Below are 20,462 nucleotides of genomic sequence, written 5' to 3'. Positions count from 1 at the left end.
GGGCCGGGCGGGGTACACCGCCCGCTCCCCCGCTGAGGGGTCTGTTGCTGAGTCCACCGGCCGGGCGGCAGTGCCCAGTCCCTCCCGCACTAATCCGGTTGCTGCTGCGAAGGTATCTTGCCGAGCTGATTAAAGCTCCTGATCCGTGCCTCTGAGTGAGGGAGATTATCCCCCGTGATCGGGGTGGGCTTCGGGAGCCGAGCCGAGTCCCCTCCACGGGAACGGGGAAGGCCCCCGGCCCGCGGCCAGCATGCAGGTCAGCCCCCGCCGCCCCCCACCCTGGAGGCCCGCCCCTGAGTTCTGCGGAGCGGATGGGGGTCTCGCCGGCCCGCCTCGCCCCAGTTCCCCCCAGGAAGCGCCTTCCCATCTCCCTCCTCGCTGCGCTCCGCTCCGAGTGACCCGTTCTGGGGCCGGGGAGGCCGAGCAAACGAGGACGTTAAGGCTTTTGTATGAGACGCCCGCCTCGGCTCCTCGGTCTCGGTGACGGGGACACGCTGCCATTGCGTCCGGAGAGGAGGCGCCCGAGGCCGGGGCACCGCGACCTCCTCCGGATCCAGACTGAGGGGCGCCTGGGCGGAGGGCGCGGCGCGCACCGTCCCTTTGCCCCTTAGAAACCTCGGCAGGGCCCGGGGCCTCAGGGACGCTCGTGGGAGAGAATGGCGGGTCGGGGCCCAGGACTCTCTTGACAACGAGCCCGGGCCCGTTTAGAGACCTGTGTCAAGGGACCGTCCCGGGGCGGCGCCGGGTGATAACGCTGGTCCCGGGCTGCGTCACTGGGCCTTGCGCTGCGCGCTGGCCGCCCAGAGTCCAGTCCCCGGTCACCACCACGCACTGGACGTCCTTCCTCCTCCTCCTCCTCCCCCCCCCCCCCACGGCTCACCTGCCCCTCTGCTCGCCCGCGGACTGTCGCCTGTGTCCCCCGCGCGTGTGTTCGGGGCGTTTGTTACTTTCCGCTTTGCGTCCCACCCATGACCAAATCACACGGCTCTTGTCCTTTTCCGCTCGGCGCTTTACTTAGCACTTAGATGCTCCCACGCTCCGTCCTTTCCCCGCGGACGTTTCAACCACGCGAGGGAGCGCGTCTGTGGCGTCTGCATTCGCCCACGAGGCCGGCGCCGCGGGCCTGCTCGGTCAGGGCCCCCGCGGCTGAACGGGTGCGAACGCAAACCCGTGTCTCCCAAGACAGACCTTTCCCCCGGGACGCACGAAATTCCCGTCTTCCGCCCTGGCTGGCGTAGCTCAGTGGATTGAGCGCCGGCTGCAAACCGAAGTGTCACAGGTTCGATTCCCAGTCAGGGCACATGCCTGGGTTGCAGGCCAGGGCCCCTGGCAACAGCACATTGATGTCTCTCTCTCTCTCTCTTTCTCCCTCCCTTCCCTCTCTAAAAATAAATAAATAAAATCTTTAAAAAAAAAAATCCCCGTCTCCCCGCTCCGGTAAGCACAGGAGGGTTTACGCATGGAAGGCCGGTGTGGGCAAACTCTGTCAAGCAAGGCAGAGTGAAGGATGAATGCCAGAGGTCACCTGGACCAAGGTCCTTTCCTGTGACTAGTGTCTCTCCTGATATAGGCGTCCTCTGGGGCACAGTGAGGCGACAGGCTCACTTCTCATCATCAAGATCTGACTCTGCCAAAGCCAGATAACTAGGGTAGGGGCAAAAAGAACCTTCAAGAGAGAAAAATGGCGAACCCATAGCTCGTTACTTGCCTGCAAATCCTCATGTGCAAAGCCTCACTGCAAAATCCCTGTTTGCTATGTTAATCTTTTCATGCTTGCCAACTGTTGAGGAATTTTCCTCTTCTGGCATTATAAATGCAGGATTGTTTCTCAGAACTGCCTAACCCAAGAAAAATGTCTCCAGGCTCTATCCTATTTGTAAAGATTTATGAACGTTTAAGAAAAAACAAGGATTTAAGTATTAAGCATGGTCTGTCTGCCTACTTTGTTGGTAGGTATGTTGCTTCTCTGGGCATATTTCACATGGTGTTGTTTTATTGGAGTCAACATACTGGCGAGTCCCAGATTTGTTTATCTGAAGCTTTAGTTAGACACCCAAAGAGAGGCCTGCGGTGCGCATGCCCACGGAGAGCGGATTAGGGAGGATGTGTCTCAGCGATAAAAGAAGAGGAGGGTCATTTTGTCAACTAAGTTGATCAGCTAAAACACGGGACGCCGGAAGCAGGCAGGACACAGTGAGTGGGGAGGGGTGTGGGACAGGAAGCAGCAGAATAGTGGACGATATTTAATAAATAATTACGTTGATGCAGGTACACCTGTAATCACTTTACACGTATCATCTCATTCAACCCATCTAGCCATGCAGCAGAACAATGATATAAGCAATGTTTATTTCTATTTTATGAACGAAGAAACTGGGACATAAAGACAGAAGACGGTGTGCTCAGGGATCACACAACCGGTGTATGGGGGTGGGGGGGTGCAAGTCTAGACACCCGACTTCCACAGCTTCACCCGATGCTGCACCGGGCCGCACACACCGCCTTCCCGAATTATGCGCTCATACTTCTACAGTCTGAGCTACGCCCCAGCGAGATGCCCACCCACGTCCAGAGGGACACCCTGACCAATGCTGCCGTCTCTTGCACAACCTTGACCTGTCACTGGATGGCGATCCCTCCCGACTGTCTAATCGCTCTTGGTTATTCCTGCATAATCCCGGAGGAAAGAAGTTCTACACTTCATGCCCTTAAAATGCTTTTAAGATTTATTGAGGACCTCAAAGACCTGTTGTTTATGCAGATTATGTCTTTTTTATGTTTACTAGATCAGAAATTAAAACAGACAGAATGTAAAGGATGTGTTCATTCATTCGTTTAAAAAATAGTTGCCCCGTCTGGTGTGGCTCAGTGGATTGAGTGCTGGCCTGCGAACAAAAGGGTTGCCAGTTCAATTCCCAGTCGGGGCACATGCCTTGGTTACAGGCCAGCTCCCCAACAGGGGGCCGACGAGAGACAACCACACACTAATGTTTTTCTCCTCTTTCTCCTTCCCTCCCCCTCTCTCTAAAAATAAACACATAGAATCTTTTATAAAAATAGCAATCCCGTTAGATGTCAACATAAACATATTTTTATGAAATTACATTTTCCAAAATAAAAAATGAAATAGTGAAAAAGTTGGCACGATTTTCCACACTTGGCGAACCTCTCAGCGTCTCGGGTAAAAGAAGACAGCTGGCCGTGTGTCCCCTTCTGCATCGCTAACACCCGTCGCGGCGCGGGCACCCGGCACCCACGGTGAAGCCGGCGAGCGGTGACGCAGGGGAGGCGCCGCGCTCCGCCCAGCATCTCCTCCGCCCACCCGGCGCGGAGGCCAGAGAGCTGACCGTGTGGTCCCGGTTATTTCAAAGAAAGAAAGAAAAAAAAAAACTAAACGTAACGCCGATCAAATGAAGCTTTTGTCTGCACCAGCCCACGAGGTCGTCCCTGACTGGCCTCCCAGGAGGAGTGGGTCCAGATGAAGGTGCGCATTTAGTCTGTTCACGGGAGGGCCGGGCCCCTGTCCTCTTAGGGCACGGCGTGGGGCCGCCCGTCTGGAAACGGCGTTCCTGCCCAGAGACTGGGTGTCGTCCAAAGTAGACTTGAGACCCCGAGACCCCAAGACCCCGCTCCGGGTTTCGCTGCCGCTGCCCCGGCAGACCCCCGACTCCCAGGTTTCGTCAGAAGGGAACCCGATGAAAGACAGAGGTTTCCTACAGCGTCTTAAATTCTTGGCCTGGACTGGAATTTCTGTCTCCTGGAGCCACGGACTCTTGGAGCCGTACTATTATTTCTCAGAATCCGCCAGACCCGAGCAGCCCAGGGACTCCGGGCAAAGGAAGGCGCTTTGATAGCGAACCCCGTTCTCGTGGGAACTCGTACACTGTTATCTGGACATCGGGGCCGACACATGCCCCTGTTGTCATCGCGTCACAATCGTCTGGTCTTTCCACTGCCCGCTCCGTTTATTTTTAGATGCCCTTGATCTCCGTCTCCTCTGTCATGAGAATAAAGTGATTCCTGTAAGCCCCATTTGTCCCCTTGTGTCCCTGCTCATGTTTCTTTTTTGCTGCCGCATGATTGTTGAAATTCAGCCCGAGGTGATGTAAACATAAGCTGGTTTACACATCTGGATGACTCCCTAGAAAGAAAAACGTCACATTCTAAAGTTGCTTTGCTCGAGAGATTGCTGTTGCATCGTTTTACTTTATTGCACAAGGGGGGGGGGGGCAAAAGAATGGGTCGTTTTGGCTGTATAATTATTCTGTTGCTCATCAGTAAAAGTGAAGGTAAGAAATAACTTCTAGCCCTGCCTGGCGTAGCTCAGTGGACGGAGCGCGGGCTGTGAACCAAAGTGTCATAGGTTCGATTCCCAGTCAGGGCACATGCCTGGGTTGCAGGCCACAACCCCCAGCAACCCCACATTGATGTTTCTCTCTCTCTCTATCTCCCTCCCTTCCCTCTCTAAAAAATAAGAGTAAAAATAAAATCATTAAAAAAAAAAGAAATAACTTCTATAGAAGAGCATCTCCCCTTCTGGTCCTTTGGGCCATTTTCGAAGGTAACTTACCAAAAGCGGAGTCAAGGAAATTGAACAAAGGCTTATACTATTACACATCAGTGAGGGAAAGACCCAGTGCAGAAAACCACAAAAATATATGAGTCAGGAATAAAGTAAATTAAATCTTCAACTTCATCCTCAAGCAGAACACACTTAGCTAAATTGTCTAAGTATCTGATACGGCAGCATCCAAAGTCAAGTGGTTTAAAATTGTGATTAAAGAAGCAAAGAGACCACATTTATTTAAATGTAAATTAATTATTGACCACATGGCTGAGTTGCAATTTTAACTTTGGTTAAAGATTAATTCTGGTTGTTCCTAAACTCTTCCAAAATCTTATTACTTTGTAATTAGATGCAAAGATCATGCTTAAAGTTAATTTTTATGTCATATTAGAAAGGAGAGGAAATTGATTGCATTAAGCGGAAAATTTTTCCTTAACTCAGACACACTGATGTAAAAATGAGGGCCAAGCGAAAGAAAGGACCTGGGTTTTTTTTTTTATTTGATCTTTGTTCATCCTTTGTTTATCTTAGAATTTATTACAAAGCTTCTCTACTAGAAATTGCTTCGTTGATTTATATTCAATGTAAAATTATTAGAAAAAAAACTTACCCCACCAATACAAATTAACACTCCCATTAGTTCCTTCTTAAGTGTACATATCTGTGAACTAGTTGTAAATTAAACATCATAATTCACGTCTCCAGAAGAAAGATTAACGCTTGTATTTGCTATATTTTAATTTACACTCCAAAAATATCCATTCCTCGCCTGTTCTTTGAGAATACTTTAACAATTCCAATAGCACTTTGTAAGAATGCTCAGTATAAGGCACGGATACTTTAATTTTGCTGCTATCAGGTGCCTGAGCAGCTGCCAAGACGGCTCCCACCGACCCCGGACTGTCAGAGCATGGGGCGAGCCTGCGGGAGGCCGGAAGGAGGCAGAGGCCTGGGGTCGCAGAGCGGAGAAGGTGCTGGGCCTCCGCCCCAGGTTCTGGAGTCAGAGTCCGGGTCAGCGCCTGGGATTCCCAGTGGGCTCCGGAGACCACACGGAGTTTATGCTAATGAGGGCACTCCTGATAGGCCCCTGCTAGTCTCACCGGGAGGCGGGCCCGGCCAGGAAGACCAACCAGGTAACTAGGGGGTGGGGACTCGGAGTCACGTGGCGTCGGTCTGCGGTCTGTGGTCTGCGGTCTGCGGTCTGCGGGGGGGATGGGGAGGGAAGGCTCAGATCGAATTTAATCCTGTGGTTCCCGATGGGATCTACGCAGGCTGCCCAACGAGACCTTTCTAGGGGCCCTGGATCCCGAAGAAGCTGGGGGAGCGCGCTGGAGGGGGACCCCCGGGAGTCCTGCCGGGGTGCCAGTCCTGAGACGCGGTGGCCACGTGCTTGAACCCCCTGCCCTTGCCCTCTGCGTCTCTCTGGTTGGCCGGTTCCCATTTGAAAAGATCGGTACCGCTCTCCTGAGTCCTGGGCGTTGTTCTCGTGCCTGGGAGGGGAGCTGGAGACCCACGCACCTGCGGCCAGGTGGTCGGATGCGCTGCTGGCCTGGGAGCGCCCCAGCTCTCCGTCTCTGAAGCTGAAAAGGCCTGTGGGAGAGACGGCGTCCTGAGTGTGCGAAGTGTGAGAACTTTGCCCAGACTCGGGAGAGTTAAGAGTCACGTTGCTCGGGGATGTCCTTTGTAAGAGCAGGTAATGAGAGATGTGGCTTGCACCTCACTGTCTGGGCTCCCCGACTGGAGGGGTGGGAATCGACCACCCACCGAGCTCCTGGTGGACACTGAGACGCCCAGCCACCCGCGGGGGGCAGGCAGCCTTGTCTGGACCTGGGCGCCCGGCCGCCCGGACACCCCGCATGGGGAGAGCCCTGGCGGCCACCTGGATGGTCATCTCACCTGAGACCCGCGTGGCTGAGCCCCGGACACGGGGGGTGGCAACTCCTCGTGGTTTTAGCCACCACGTTCCGGGGCGATTCGCGATGCAGCAACGAGTGATTAAGACTCCAGGGGATACGCGCTCACGGGCATTTCGTGGTAAGACTCGGGTCCCAGCTCACCCAGAAGAAGGAGGCGTCCTTGCCCTCCCCGGCACGGACTGGTTTTCTCGGGAATGGGTTCCAGTACATGCACACGCGTCCCCCACGATCAGCGAGATTGTCCCTCCGCCCTCCGGGAGGGGCCGCACCAGCCCCCGATCTCCGTGGCAGGGCGCAGGACGGTCTAGGCCCGGTCCGGCAGCCGCCCCCCGGGCACTCAGTCGGCCGTCTGGCTTCGTGTGTTCTGACCCGCCACGCGAGGAAGTGAGGAGGGTCGCCCGGGGGCGTCCTCACCGGGGTTAGGAATGACGCACCTCACCCCGGCCCACGCCCCGCGGCCCAGCCCAGTCACGCAGCGCCCCGCAAACTGCCGGGGAAGCCTCAGAGTGTGGTTTTTACACTCGGCCAAAAAGACAAAATAAAATCTGTGGCATAGATTGCATGCCATAAAGTAGGGATCGGGGTTTTTGGAGGGTCCCGGGGCTGGTCGGGAGAATCAAGGAATCCGTAACAGCGTCCTCCAGCGAAATCGGGGGGTGTCTGCGTGATTCCCGGAGCACAGGCCGGTGCAGGCAGGGGGACCCGGCCCGAGCGGGCCTGATCAGGGCAGTCTGCGGCGGGCAGGCCCCGACACACCCACCCGAGTGCTGCAGCCCCAGCGGACGAGCCACCTTCCTGCCCTGGGCACCCGCCCGGCCCTGCCCGCCACCTTCCTCTCCGGTCCACACCCCTAACTAACACTGGGGTGTGGAGTCCTCTTCTCCCGTCCCACCACACTCACGCACACACGCACATGCACATGCACACACCCCCTCTACGAGTGCCGGGCCGTGCGACACCGGAGCTGACGTGCGTGTGTTTCCGACTCCAGGGGTGCAGCCACGGGGGCACCGCAACCTGCCACACTCAGGGGCTGACATCTGTTTTATCTCCTGTCCAGTCTGAATCTGCAATCAGCCTCCCCGCTCCGGAGCTTCCACTTGGGTGAGGGTGCAGGCCGGCAACACGCCCGTGCCGGCTCCCCCTGGACCTGCCCACTCCCGGATTCCTCCCCGCGCTGAAGGCCACCGGCGGAGTGGCCGCCGACTCGGGGCCACGCCTCCGTGGCTGGGACACGATTCTGTGACTGCTTGTACACCAAGGCCTGTGACGGCTGAGGTGCGCTGGAGAGAAAAGAAAAGCTTGAAAGGACGAAACAATTATTTTTGAAAATTGAGAGTGCTACGTAATTGGGGGTGTTTGTAAGACAGGAAGAAATTACTGTAATATTGTAATTTTCACATACATGGATGATAATGTTAAAATACAATGAAGACTACAGAAACATACGAGTAAAAAACAACTTGGGTTGGAAAGGAGAAAGTCAACGTATAATACTATGAAACACCTTAAATCATCTCCTTACATGCTCACTCTTTAGGTCCTGAGTCTCTGGAAGAAAAAATATATATATATATTGTCTCAGCTGCGTGGAGCTCACAGAGAACCTGGAAATCAAACTGAAACTTGAGGTTGAAAGTCAGCGTGTGGGCACACACCCTGTGGACGAGAGAGATTCCCCAAAGAGTCAGACTCTGCCCTTCCCGAACATGTGTCTGCAAAGCTGCCTTGAACTTGAATGATGGTAACAAGATCGAGGTTTTATTACCTTCGTGTAAAACCCAGGGAGTTGGGGGGGGGGGGGCACGGGAAGGGGGTAGAGAATGGGGGGGGGAAGTTGTTCCAACAAACATGTTAATTGCCTCCTTTTAAGTCTTGATTCATCTAGACTTTCCAGATCTGGAAACTCTCCACATCTTATCCCAAGCTCCGCTCTTTACCCGTGGATGGATTAGAGGAAGAAATTCCGAAACTAGGAGAGCCTCGGGTGTGCTGACCCCCCACCCCGCCCCCCCCGGCACGGGCTCTGGAAGTATGCGTCACGTAAACAGACGTGAGGCCGTTTCCCTCTGTTCCTCCTGGAAGAAGAGAAGGGGGCAGGAGTGTCCACTGGCCGTGTCTGCTGAGCGCTCTCTTCTGTCTGCCAGCAAGGCTCCGCAGAGCCAGGGGGCCGGGTCCGCACCAGTGCCCCGCCCTCCCCTGGCCGTAAGCGCCGGAGCGACTCAGGGAACCGAGGATGCCCGGCTGTTCCCAGACACCGGCTCTTCCAGCTGCCACAAAGGAGAGCGGGCACGGGCAGACTTAGGGGCAAGTGCACCGGTTCCATTCTGGACCGATTTTGTCTTCACGGGGACGCTGACTGCCAAGTGCTCCTCCCACAGAGAACTCGTGGGAAGGTGTTTTCCATGACAAGCGTCTGCCCTAGGTTCAAATCCCCACAGTCCCGGGCAGCCAGCCCTCGTCGCGGGCACCGGCCTTTCGTCACCGGCTGACGACACGCACCTCGCCCTTGCCCCATCCCTGGGCAAGGCCACGGGGACCTCAGAGGGAAACAGGGGCTTTCACAGACGCCGTCAACGCTGTGAGCCTGAAACCCCTTCGTGGGGACAGAAAGGTGAACGAGAGGGACAGGAGAAGCTTTTCGGCTTCAGGACCCGTCGACCCTCACGTCCCTTCAGCCTGTTCAAAAGCTTCGTTCCCAGGAGGTGAGTCTGAGAGATCGTGTTTCTGCTCTGGAGGGGTCTTCCTTTTTTCAGAGAAGTTCGGAATAGCATCTTCTCCCGGGGCACCGACAGGTCAAGTTGTCCGAGTGTCCCAGCCGGAGTGTGTGTGGAGGAGTGGGAGTCCCACGTTAGCTAAATAAGGCTTCACTGGTGGAACCTGCGGCCGGGGGGGGGGGGGGGGGGGGGGGGCGGCCAGAGACAGTCTCCGTGCCCGCTGGTACCGGTTGTCTTACTTAGCTTTCACCGTCGCCGAAGGTCGGCCTCGTAAGGAAACTGGGACTTCGAGAGATGACCCGGCTGAGTGACAGCATTTCCGAGTTCTTTTGCACCGATGCCTCCTGACCGCCCCTTGCAGAGGGACGTGGTTCAACGCGAGCAAAGCGGCCTTTGACGTGTTCAGTGTAGACGTGCACGAGGGACGCCACACGCAACCATGTGAGCGGCGCTGTGTTGCCTCCTGATCTTGAACTCTCGGCGTGTTAATGCGTCTTGTCGGGGGGCCTGTGGGCTCGTCTTGTCTGGGACTCTCTGCTTCCAGACTTACGTGGCCCTTTCCTGCACCGGGTTAGGAAAGTTTCCGGCCATTATTCCTTCAGATACGTTTCCTGCCCCTTTATCGCTCTCTCCCCCTGCGGGGGCCCCTGTGATTTCAGTGTCGGCACACTTGACGTCATCCCAGAGGTCCCCTAAACCATCCACCTTTGCTAACCTCCCTTTTTCGTTTTGCTCGTTGGACCGGGTGACTCCCCCGCCCCGCCCCGTCTCCCAGCTGCTGGCTTGTTCTTCTGCGTCCTCTGTTCCACTGCCGGTTCCCACTGGCGTGTTTCTCATTTCAGTGTTTGTATCCTCCAGCTCCGACGGGCTCTCTTTTATATTTGCTGTCTCTTGGTCGAAGTTCTCGCTGAGCTCATCTGCTTTTCCCTGGAGACGGTTGAGCATCTTTGCTGCCGTAGTTTTGGCCTCTTTCTCTGGCAGATTGCTTGTCTCCTGCTCAGTCCGCTCGTGGTCCGGGGCTTTGTTCTGTTCCTTGGTTGGGAGCACACCTTCTGTCCCCCCACTGTGACTCTGTCTCTGCGTTTGTTTCTCTGAATTAGGTGAAGCCGCAGCCTCTCCCGGTCTTGAAGGAGGGGCCGGTGTGGGAACCCATGCAGTGTGAGCTGCACGGCAGGGTGCCTTTGGAGGTGCCGCTGGAGTAGAGTCGGCGTAGGAGTGGGCTGTAGTGAGTCTGGTGGGCAGGCTGAGCTGGGGTCACCTCGGTTGGGCCGCTGGAGCTGGAGTGGGAGTGGGTGCAGGCTGCAGCGTCCAGGGAGCAAGCCGTGTGGGGCCTGGGTGGTTGCTGACCCCGGCATGGTCCATGGGACATCCTGGGGACAAACCAGGCCCGGGGGAACTATAACCGGGGAACTACAGTGGGTCCTGGTGGTAAGAAGGCCCGTGGGCAGACTGCACTGGGACCACCGCGGCAGGCCAGCTGCAAGCTGGAGCTGGAGCTGGAGCCAGCCGTGGGGAAGCCCCAGGGGAAGCCACTTCGAGGGCCGGGGGCTGTGGTTGGAGAGGGGGCAGGCCAAGGAGAGTCCCAGGGGCAAGCCATGGGCCGGTGTGGGCCCGTGGCGTGCGGCTCCCAGGGGCGGCCCCGGCCAGCTGGCCCGAGTGCCCGGATGGTGCCCTGCCCATGTGACCAAGCAGGGGGGCCGCAGAAATGCTGCCTTCCGGAGCCCCCAACACACAGACTCCCACGGTGCCCCTCCCATCTGAGACATGCTCTGAGGCTGGGAAAGAAATTTCCTTCTTGTATGGTCTGGGGGCCGTTATTTATTCGTTTACTTATTTTTTATTGCGTGGATTGGGGTAACACTGGTTAGCAAAACTATACAGGTTCCAGGTGCACAGGCCCCCACGGCACATCGCCCGTACACTGTACGGTGTGTCCACCGTCCCCCTCAAACCTCCTTCCCTCACTCCCCCCGCCCCCGCATACCCTCTCCTGCCTCCCCCACCCCACCCCCAGCGCCCCTCACACTGGCCCGTGTCCCTGAGTCCTTCTCTTTTCTTTCTTTGTTGCTCAGTCCCTCCACCTCCCCACCCAGCCCCACCCCTGACAGCTGTCGGCCGGCTGTTAGTCTATGGGTCTGCCTCTGTTTTGCTTGTTACTTCATTTAGTTCACTAGATTCCACATGTAAGTGAAATCACGTGGCATCTGCCTTTCTCTGACTGGCTTATTTACTGAGCATAATGCTGTCCAGGTCCGTCCATGCTGTCACAAAGGGTAAGATTTCCTTCTTTTTTACAACCAAGTCATTTACCACCGTGCAAATGTACCACAGCTTTTTCATCCCCTCATCTGTCGAGGGGTGCTTGGGCTGCTTCCATATGTTGGTTATTGTCAATGATGCTGCCATGAACACAGGGGTGCATGTATCTATTTAAATTAGTGTTGCAGGTTCTTCAGATAAATTCCTAAAAGTGGGGTCACTGGGTCATAAGGCAGTTCCATTTTTAATTTTCTGAGGAAACTCCACACTGTTTCCCGCAGGGGCTGCACCCGTCTGCTTTCCCACCCACAGGGCACGAGGGTCCCCTTTCTCCGTGTCCTGCCAACACTTGCTGTTTGTTAATTTATTGATTCTTGGCGTTCTGACAGGTGTGAGGTGAAATCTCGCTGTGGCTTTAATTTGCGTTTCTCTGCCGATCAGTGACATTGAACATCTTTTCACACGTCTCTTGGCATCTATGTGTCCTCTTCGGAGACGTGTCTACTCAGGTCCTCTGCCTCTTGTTTAATTGGATTGTGTGTCTGTTTGATTGCTTTTTGGTGTTGAGTTTTATAAGTACTTTATAAATTTTGGATATTACCCCTTATCATACGTGTTGGGGAAGGTGTTCTCCCATCACTGAGCTGTGTGATACACCACGTCAACTAAGGGAAGGGTAAAAACCACGTGATCATATTGGTGGATGCAGAAAAGGCATTTCATAAAATCCAGCGCCCACTTATAAAAACTCTCAGCGAAGCGGGAACAGAAGGAAGCTGCCTCTTTGTGACAGAGGCCGTACGTGACAAACCCACAGCCAGCGTCACACTCAGAGGGACAGAACTACGGACACTTCCCTTAAGCTCAGGAGCGAGACACACATGTCCACTCTCACCTCTCCTATTCAACACAATCCCGGAAGTCCTGGCCACAGCAGTCAGACAAGAAGAGGAGCTAGAAGGCATCCGAGCTGGAAAGGAGGAAGCAAAACTCATTGATTTCGGATGACGTGATACGGTGTGTAGGGAACCCTGAAGAGTTCACCCAAAAGCTACTTCAACTGATGAATGAATTCCGTACAGCAGTAGGATACAAACTAAATCAGTCACATTTTTACACACTAATAATAAACGATCAGAAAGGGAAACCAAGAAAACAACCCCATTCACAATTGCTTCGAAAAGAACAAAGTACCTAGGAATAAACTTAACCGGGGATGTGAAAGTCCTGTACTCAGAATACGGCGAGACACTGAAGAAGACACTGAAGAGACACAAATAAGTGGACGTGTTCATGGACAGGAGGAGTTAACATCAGTAAAATGTCCGTTCCACCCAAGCCATCTCCCTACAGATCCGACGCCGTTCCTGTCAAGACACCAGCGGTGCGTTCCGCGGAACCAGGTGCCCTTTAAATCACCGAATTTTTGTTGTGCTTCGGGTGGGCCCTTCCGGGAGCCCTCCATGCTGCAGGGCAGCACGTGGGGGTGAGGGCGGGGCCCGTGGTACCGGGTCTGTGTCCGTCCCCTCTGTTCCCACGTGGCCTTCCTCTCGTTCGTCGTGTAGAAGCTACCCCGTCAGCCCCCAGTTCCTCTTCAGCGGGGATCGCTCCACTCTAAGGTGTAAGTTTGACGTGTTCATGGGCGGAGGGAAGCCCAGGGGTTGGCACCACGGAAGCCTGAGCAGAGCTCCATAAACGGGGTGCCTGCCCTCTCCTCCCCGCTTTGTTTCCATGTCCCTGTCCTCCCGTACACGAAAGGGTTGTGCAGGTCCCCCAAACCAGGAGTAAAAGTTGAGGAATTGCTAACTTCTCTCAGTTCTTTAAATTACCCAGCCATTCAGGTCCCCTATGTCTCTCAAGCACTTTTACATAAATAGATGCCTTTCCTTGAAACCCTTCTGTCCTTATGACCCGCCCCTCATCTGCCTCACTGGCAGTCCCCCCCCCCCCCCCGAAACGCTGAAACGCCCTCACCATGTCCCTCTGTGCTCCCCCCTCCGGCCGCCGGTGTCCCCAGAGCTGCAGCACAAGCGTTCCTGTCTTTGCCGATCCCGTCAAGAAACCCACGTGCAAAACCTGTCTCTCCTTTGTGTTCAAAGTATGCAGTCTTTCACTAAGTCTCTAGATGTCTCTGCATCTCCACACTATAAAGGGGAGGATTTTTAGCAAAACCAGGAACGTCTCGCCCCTGGGGACGGCTCGCATTTCTTTCATCGCGCTGACGAGTTCACGATCTGCTTGTGCGCCGTTCCGCCCGCGCTGAGTTGGAAGGTCTCCCTCGGCAGATTCCACCCACCCGGCTTTGCTCCGTTCGGTTTGGTGTTACTGCGACTGCACGGCGGAAGCCCAGAGCCCCGCACAGCTGAGCGGCCGGCGGGTGCTGCAGCGCGAGGCTGTGCCCGGAGCCGCGGCGTGCTCCTGCAACCTGGCTGACGGGCGGCAAGCTCCCAGTCCATCAGCAAGCGCGCCCCGTGGGTCCCACACGTGTGCGGCACGCCTGCATCTTGGCTGCTTCTGCAAACGCGCGTCTGCGTTCCGGTGGGTCTCCGAGGCGGAGAGACACGCCGGGGAGGAGGGGAGGGGAGCAGCCGCGCTCTGCGTGCTCAGACTGGACGGCGGGCTGTGGCGAGGTCTGCACGGTGAAGTGTGCCTGAGGGCGAGCTGAGTCGAGGACGCGTGGCGGCGTGCTGCCTGCAGTGGAACCAGAAATCTCGGACGCCCCAGACCCTTGAGGGAGACGGACACGCGCTGTCGGCCACCGGCGGCATGAAGGAGAAGACTTGAAACATTGTGAGAGCAGCAGCAGACCCGGAGGGAAGCGACTTGCCCGCAGCCGTGGGGTGGGTCAGTGAGGACGCCGGGGGATCCCAGCGGGGCGACCCAAGGCCCCACACACGCCGTCTGTAGAAGAAGCTCCTCCCCTCTCCACACGCGTGTTTCTGGTTTTGTTTCCATGTCCGCGTCCACATCAGCCACGCTGGGGCCGGACAGCGGGGCGGGCAGGCAGGCAGGCCACGTGCTGAGCACGCTCAGAGGGAGAGAGAGAGTCGCAGTCGTTCTGCAGGGGGGTCTGGCGGCCGCCGGCCTCACGTGAGTGGTTTCAGAGTGTGAGATTCTGTGAAAAGGGAAGGAAGGGAAGAGAACCAGAGACGATGGAGACAGCGCGGCAGGAACGGTAAGATCCGGCGGAGGCTTTGACTCTGAAACAACTCCACCCCACGCCCCCCCGTCCGCCCCTCCGGCTCCGGGCTCTGCCCCATTTAATCCGAGGCTGGAACCCCGTCTTCAGGCGTCTGTGTGCTCCTTCGTCGGTTTCCCCAGAGCAGGCGTCCCAAGTGCACGAGGCCCTGGGAGGCCCACGAACTCCCAGACTCCACGACAGAACTCGGGGGCGGGGGGTGCAAAGCCGTGCGCCCCCTCCAACGGCAGGCACCCCTGTGTGAGCGGGCCGCTGTGCGCTCCCCAGGGAAGGGCTCGAAAAATGTCCTCAAGGCTGACTCCTGCACAAAAATGGGTCAAGTACCGCCACAAAATAATAACAGGGTCCACGCAAGTCTTATTCAGATACAAATGTATGTATATATGTTTTGCTTAGAAACACAAGAAAAGCCCTCGCTGGAAGCAAGGGCTAGTGGGAAACAGGAGTTGTGCATTGTACTGCTGCCACTGTCCTGGCCGGTGGGGGTGAGGCGGAGGCCTGCGAACGGTGACTCCTGGCCCCGGGGGGCCACCCCCAGGCTCTCAGGAGCCCCACGCCGGCCCCTGGTCATTGAGACCGGGATGGCCGTGCCGACGCCCTCGGACCACTGGTCTCTCGCCCCCTCCCATCGCAGCGGTCGCTGGGGGTGGCCGAGGCCCACGCTTGGTGTCTAGCGTGTTCCGAAGTCCTCTTCCTCCCGCCATTCCGACGAGCGCCCAGTCTAACGCTTACGACTTGTTTGTGCCTGGAATTTTCCTCTTCCCACGTTCAGACCACGGTTGACTGCAGGGAATGGAAAGTAAACTGTAGGGCGTTTTTTTCCCCTGAGTTCAGGCTCACCTGGCTCAGCGGCGTATTTCTGCAGAAAACGCCCGCCTACACGGGGGTGGGGGAGGGGGCTGCATCCAGACACACACACAGCCAGACCGACAGACATCGACGCGCAGGAACCTGGAGAAGTCAGGAAGAGCGGTGTGACTGTGCCAGAAGACACTAGCTTAGCTACATAATTAAGAGAAAGGGCTTCTGCTCAGTCTCGCCGTGCACCCCAAGGACACCGCAATAGGCACTTCTAATGGGCACCTTGAGAGAGGCCTCTTAATAAAAGCCAAAAAACAGGGTTGCTGTGCGAAACTGGCAGAAGTCGTCACATCATTTATATATTTTTTTAATTTAGGTGCCAGCAAGAGACGAGCTTTCTCCTTACTGGTGTTTCGTTTGGCTTTTCTGGGTCCAGCCCAGTGGGGGTCCCTTGTGTGGGCCGTGTCTAAATCCCGCTGCGTTCTGGGTTTTGCTTGAAGACGCACAGGGGGAGCCCACAGATATCGGCGCCCAGGATCGCGGGCTTTAGAACTCGACCCTCACGCGGCACGGCCAGGTATCTGGGGAGACCAGCTTCAGGGGAGTCAAGTGCGGGCTGTGGTGCTGAACCCCAGGCCCCGCTGAGTTCCTTCGGTGGAGCCCCGCCCCCTGCGGCCACAGGGACCACCAGCCTCCTCCTCCTCCTCCTCCTCCTCCTCCTCCCCCTCCTCCCTGGTTCTCTTTCCTCAGCCCTACGGGTCCGTGTGGAGCAAGCGGTTCCCAGGAGTGTGCACTCGGCGGTCCCCATCGTCAAAGCCACCAAAAGACACGGCATCACCAGCCACTCCGCCCACAGTGCTCAGCCACCCCCTGGAAGAAAACAGTCCGAGGGGATTGCCCAACATCCTTAAAGGGGAAAAACAGCATATTCCAAAGTGTGAAGGAAGGAGCAAACTGCAGCCCTTGATTTTTGGTTCACTTGATTTCACCTCACTTCATCCCGTGTACTTCATCCTGCGTTTGTCAGTGATTTCACGAACTTGAGAAGAAGCGCCCCTGGACCCTGCTGGGTGTCCATCTCCCCGGATACAGAGTGCTGCCCCTGGGACGCGCTGCGGGGCCCCGGCAGTGACCGCTGCCCGCCCCTCAGACGGGCCCTGCTTCACTCCGGGAGGGGGACCCGCTCGGCCTGGGTCCCCGAGGGGAGCTGGTCCCTCCACACCGGGTGGCCAAGGACAGGCGTGTCCCTCCCCGGGGCCCTCACAGCCCGCGGGTGGGCCCGTGACTTCAGCCTGGGCTCGTCTGGGCCTTCGAGTTCACGGGGGCAGGGAGGGGGCCGGAGCGGCTGCAGGGACACGCGGGTCCCGGTGGCAGGGCTGCCGCACTGGCCTGGGGGCGGGGGGTGGGGGTGCCCCTTCCTCCAGGCCGTCACCCAGAGGAGCTCAGTGCTCGGAGCCGAGGCTGCTTGGCTTGGCTCACGTCCACATTCCGGAACCTTCTGGAGCCAGCTTCCCAGGATCCCGGGGAGCTCGACCACACGTCGTATTTCCTTTTCGTCCAGCTCAGCCCAAGTCAGGTCCCCGGTCGACTGCTGAGAAACCGACCGGAGACCCGGCCACCCCAACAAAGCTGTCGGGAGGCCTGGCCCGTGGCTCCGAGGAAACCCCCTGGGAAAGGACGGACGTGGGGCCGGCGTCACGGCGGGAGGAGGGCTCCTGCAGGTCTCCGTGGAGGCGACGGGCGAGCAGCACGCGGGCGGCGTGCTCAGGCGCCTTCCCCGTGGGGAGGGCCCGGGTCAGCGGGACACACCTAGGGACAGTGGCGCCAGAGGGCCCAGGGCGGGACTCGGGGCGCAGAGCGTGACCCCAGGTCGGCAGGCGGACAGAGCCCGCAGGGCGGGGGTCTCTGTCCGGACCACCGGAGCCGGAGCGGGAGTGGCAGGGAGGGTGCGGGCGCTGCCTGGAGTCCCGCCCGCAGTCGCTTTTCCTCTCCGGCTCCGCGCTGGCTCTCCAGCTCCGGGATGCCGATTCCCCGGCTTCCAAATGCGGGCGCTGCCGTCCACACTCCATCAGCGTTCCCACTCTGAGTGTGCGTGCACACCCACGTGCACAAGTGTATACGTACACACACACACACACACACACCTTATCTCATCTTCTCGATAACTTCGTGAGGGTGGCCGAGGCAACGTTCTCCTCTTTCCTCCCCGTCCCCAGGCACGGTTGTTGAGGTGCAGACGGCGGCTCGCCCCCAGCTCCAAGCGGGCAAGGGGGGACAAGCCTCCACACCGCTGCCCCGGCCGGCGGCTCCGCCGGACGGAGCGCCGCCCCGGTGCCCCAACGGCTGGAGTTCCATCTCCGGTCCAGCGGGGACCTGGGCTGCAACGGTTTCAGGTTTCTTCCCGGACGAGGCGTTTATGGGCGGAACCAACTGATATTTCTCTCTCCTATCGGTGTTTCTCTCTCTCCCTCTCCCTCTCTGTCTCTCTCTCTCTCTCTCTTCCCCTCTCTCTCTCTCTCTCTCACCAATAAACATTAAAAAAAAAAAAAAAACAAACCCGCTCACTCCTGGTCCGGGGTCCTCTCCTCTCCTCCACCACCGGTGCCCACCTGGACATACCTTCGTCTGGAAGACCCAGGTGTTTCTGATGCTCATGTATCCTCTGAAAATAGATCTATCTTGAAAATTCATCTGTCCCCACAGTGAATTCAGTTTTATTTTATATCGCTAGGTGTTTCATTTTCTTGTTGCTTAACAAAAATGTAGTTTCTCAGTGTGCTGGATGTGAGCCACCCGTACCAATGGACGCAAGTGCTGTCCCGTGCGTTTTGGGAGGAGCACCCGGTCGCCGGCATGGGCTCCGACCCAGTGTCCGTGCACAGCGTCCGGCTTCCCGGCGAGAACCAGAGCTGCTGCCTCTGACCGCGGAGCTTGGGGCCGCAAAACGCCAGGCCGTCCGTCCACTGGGCCCCGAGCTCCAGGACCAGAGGCGCAGGTGTCAGAGGGGGGCTTGCGGCCGCGGTCCCTGGGTTCACAGGAAGAAGGCTGCAGCAGCGAATCAGAAAGGGGAGCCGCTGGGCACAGAGCTGCTGGACGCCAGGCCAGGCCAGAACCCCGCTCTGGGTCAGCTGGCCCCTTGGCCCGCAGGTCAGCGAGGTGGGCATTTGCGGGCAGGCGCGGTTCGGAAGCTCCCAGAGAAGGAAGCTCTGTTGAGAGCTGTCTAGGGTGTTCGGTACAAAACCCCGGTCATTCACCTGCAAGCATTTTCAAGGCACCTCTGAGGCCATCGGCCCCACTGGAGCCTTAGGGTCCGAGACGTGGGAAGTGGACTCTGGACTGACCCCGAACGGTTCCCAGTGTCACCAGATGCGGCTTCCGCTCGTCTGACTCCAGGGCCCTGGACCCGCCTTCCTGACCGAGTGTCTTAACTCCGCCCCCTTCCTTCTTTGTTTTAGGGAACAAGTTCTGGGGAGCGGCACCTTCGGCCTGAGACCCCGCTGAGCCCCCGCCTCCCTCCCCTTGCCCTTTCTTTCCTCTGCGCTGCCCTCCCCACACTAAAAAGAAGTACCCCGCCAAAGTAAATAAATAAAAGTTTTAACTTAAAGTTGACTGGAGGAGATGTCTTGGTGTGTTTTTCATTTGCTAAACAAATTCAAGAATTTATTTTAAAGGACATTTTGCCCAGAGTACATTCAGGAAGTATTAAAAGGCTGAAGAAAATAAGAACTGAAGATTTAAGCTGAGACTTAAAAAAAGTGTAAGTTTTTCCAACTTATTTTACCCCTTATGAAATTGAGAATGTTAGCCGTAAACTAGTATTCCCTTGCTGATTTAAGGGTAACTTTTAACATTGAAGAAGTTACCCAAAAGAGAGATCTTCATCAATAATACTGACTTTCAGATGAGAATTGAACACTTCACTATTTTTTCAATAATCATAACGCAACATATTTAAGCAAATAACAGTATGTGTTACCTTCTGTGTAGTTAAAAATAACTAAGTTACCTCCCCCCTCCGGAAAACAGTAAGTCCTAAGAATCACTCTAAACTTTAATCAAGGCAGGACAATAAAAGTTTTTTTAAAAGTACTTTATTGTCTTCCTTAAATATAAATGTGTGTGGCTCAGGGGGTTGAGTGCCCACCTGGGAACCCAACAGCCACGGGTTCAATTCCTGGTCAGGGCACGTGCCTGGCTTGCAGGCGAGGCCCCCAGCAGGGGGCGCACATGAGGCAACCACACATGGATGTTTCTCTCCCTCTCTTTCTCCCTCCCTTCCCCTCTCTAAAAATAAATGAATAAAATCTTTAAAAAATAAAATAAATGTGAACCTCTATTCTTCCAACCATGAAACAAAATACTGAACTCTGCCCTTCAGGCATCCAACCATCCTTCAAATGCTGCTCTTGTCCGTCACCGCTGGCCAGACGCACAGAGCTGGGCTCGGAGAAAAGGGGGAGAGGAAAGCCCCGGAGCCACTTGGGAAGTGGCGGGGGCGGGGCGGTCTGGCTCTGGTCCGGACATCCCCACAGCGACAGTGCTGGGACGAGGGTCATTCAGCTTTCATCTGACCCTTGCCATTCAGCTTTCATCTGAGAGTTACAGGTACGACACATAAAGAACCATATTCTGACATAGATGATCTGTCTCACGTGCATCTTCCTGGTTATTGTACTTGTGAAAGGCACTAACAGATTTTTTTTTCCTGGGCACTGCAATTTGAATTCTGTACGCAACAGTAAGCAAGCATAATAAATGATAAAATAGGCTCAAAAATGTCAAAGCCAATTGGACATTGGGGAACAGTGTGAAGGGGAATTTCTTACATGTTGAAAACCCTGGCCACAAACCTCCTGTGTTCCCGAATGCCCATTTCATACTAAAGTGTGAACTGTTTCCATCAAGGGCAAGGGGAGTTAAAAGCTCACCGGAAGTACAAAATATAGAGGATGAACTCAGTATTAATTCACTTAACTAAATGTTATATGTTTGGATGAGTGTTT

The sequence above is a fragment of the Phyllostomus discolor genome, chromosome 11 (assembly GCF_004126475.2).
Source record: "Phyllostomus discolor isolate MPI-MPIP mPhyDis1 chromosome 11, mPhyDis1.pri.v3, whole genome shotgun sequence".
NCBI lineage: Eukaryota > Metazoa > Chordata > Mammalia > Chiroptera > Phyllostomidae > Phyllostomus > Phyllostomus discolor.
This window is presented reverse-complemented; position numbering follows the sequence as displayed.